Genomic DNA, 2,500 nt, shown 5'->3' on the forward strand with positions numbered 1-2,500 from the left:
CTCATTCCAATTACAAGACCCAATGGGCCCTGTATCGTTATTTATTGTCACTACCTCCCCGTGTCAGGATTGGGTAATTTGCGCGCCTGCTGCCTTCCTTGGATGTGGTAGCCGTTTCTCAGGCTCCCTCTCCGGAATAGAACCCTTATTCCCCGTTACCCGTTGAAACCATGGTAGGCCACTATCCTACCATCGAAAGTTGATAGGGCAGAAATTTGAATGAACCATCGCCAGCACAAGGCTATGCGATTCGAAAAGTTATTATGAATCACCAAAGAGTCCGAAGACATTGGTTTTTTATCTAATAAATACATCCCAACGAAACGAAGGGATTTTTAGCATGTATTAGCTCTAGAATTACCACGGTTATCCAAGTAGTAATGTACTATCAAATAAACGATAACTGATTTAATGAGCCATTCGCAGTTTCACTGTATAGATTGCTTATACTTAGACATGCATGGCTTAATCTTTGAGACAAGCATATGACTACTGGCAGGATCAACCAGATAACTATCTTTATAGTCCTTAAAAAATAAGGACTAAAAAGAGTAAAGATCGTGAGATCTTTACTGAAGTTAGTTAAAGGTTAAGAAATCAAAATACTAAAGCATCTTGAATTCTACAGAAATTCTAATAGTACTGTTTTAAGGTACTATCAAATTTGTCTGCATCCATATAGCCTTCTTTGAATTCCTCAGTTAATTTCCGAATAAGTAGATTATAGTAAATAATACCATAAAAACTTTTCATCATTAACTTGAGAGGAGGTTACCATAAACAAATCACAGCTTTTTTCAAAACCGGCTATTTGTCCAGGCAGGCCCCCAAATGTCTTTCTGTAAACACTTGCCATCGGCTAGTAATCCACAGAATCCATCAGTGCCTTGACAAAATGTAATATTTTGCCAGGACCCATCAAGTTGACACCCTTGTTGTTAAGGCTCAAGGTTTCTCCATCCCGCTGTTGCAGTTTGGTATCTTGCCCTTTCCACCTAACAACTAGGCTTCAGAGACACAAATACAGTCAGAAAAATGGCCCAAAGACTGATCCATAGAGCCAATGCGAACCGCCCGAAGACAGCGATTGAACCCTCTGTTGGATTATGCCTTGGATTTAAAGCTTTTTATGCTTTATTACCATTTTTTCTTTCCATGAAAGAGGTTTACACAATCCGCTGGAAATGTCATTCTGCGCGTGCGACACTCTTCAACGATTCAACTGCATATCATAATCATCTGTATCTTTAAGATGTAGCCATAGATCCCTTTACAAACTCTCTTCTTTTTGCCCCTTTATCTCACACTCTCAGTAGGTTACATGCTGCAGCTCCAAGTATCCCCAAGTACCCTTGGGCCGTCTTTAGGTGTCGCTACATTTGACCAATAGCTCTATCAAAACGTTAACTCGCCCTTCCATACGACACTTGGCCCCTTAAAGTGCCCCTATTAGCTGGCGTTCAACTCATGGATGTCCTTGTTGTCCTTAATCTACACCAATGTTAGCATTCTGTTCACCTCTTTTTTCTATGCTGTAAATCGAACCGCACTATATGGGGCAATACGCACTGGCGGAATCCGCCCCCGCGGCTACTCCATCCACTTCCCAAGTTCCACAAACAACCAACCACAACTGGGATAATGTTGTCTCTGAAAGTGGTTGGTTAGTGTGCAACAGGGATTATTTCATGTCAATAAAAACGGCTCACGACTTGAAAACAATATAACAGCCAAACCATTACTTATTTGTTTGATTCTTTCTCTCTTCCCTCCCGAAGCCCACAAACTTGTACTCCTAATACTTTGTATGTCTCATATATCACACATGTAAAGTACCTGTAGTTGTCATGATGCCAAGTTGTCGGTGCATTAGCCAAATCCTTTAATTTCATGTCAAAGCCGCTTAATGTGATCTGTCATGCGACCAGGATACTGATTAGATCCGAACTGGTCCCGACGGCCCCGACAGGGGGGTCTGTTGTTGTCATTGTGGGGCTTCCTGATGTGGTTAGCGCCATCTGTCACTTGTGTTTTCGTCTGCTATATATGCAAGATTATCTTTAAAGCGAGATTCACGACCGTCGGTGGCAAAAGCGTCAACGTTTCTCGTATACCATTGGGTTTTTTTTAGTAAGGAAAAAGGTGGTTTCAAATCTCCTTTTCTTCCTCTTCACAGGGAAATCATTAAGTTTTGGGTTACCCGGCTTTTATCATTCTTTATTATCAGAATTGTCCATTGCCCCCCAATTTTAGGCTTGCATACAATGTAGAACATCTATTCTGTACAATATATTTTGTCCATCTCGACCTTTTGTCAAGTTTTGACTTGTCCTCAACATATTTCGACTCCCTAAATATAGTCGCAGTCTTCAAAAGTCCTTGAAAGTCACTTGAAAGTCACTTGAACTCTGTAAAACTGTTCTCAGCTCTTTGCCCCTGATAATTCCACTTTTGGCGAACAGATCCACCGGGTAATGCATATTCGGTTACGATGTTGATA

The 2,500-nt window shown here is 41.0% G+C and overlaps 1 non-coding gene across 1 annotated transcript in view; it reads right to left on the minus strand.

Annotated features, from left to right (window-relative positions):
• Positions 1–511, minus strand: part of AWJ20_3700 — a gene marked incomplete at both ends in the record, with an annotated part of 1,799 nt that extends 1,288 nt beyond the window's left edge. The window contains one exon of the ribosomal RNA XR_001989270.1: positions 1–511. This exon is cut by the window's left edge and continues 1,288 nt beyond it. This is a non-coding gene — a ribosomal RNA (18S ribosomal RNA).
• Positions 512–2,500: the final 1,989 nt, after the last annotated feature.

The sequence above is a fragment of the Sugiyamaella lignohabitans genome, chromosome B, assembly GCF_001640025.1.
Source record: "Sugiyamaella lignohabitans strain CBS 10342 chromosome B, complete sequence".
NCBI classification, from domain to species: Eukaryota; Fungi; Ascomycota; class Dipodascomycetes; order Dipodascales; family Trichomonascaceae; genus Sugiyamaella; species Sugiyamaella lignohabitans.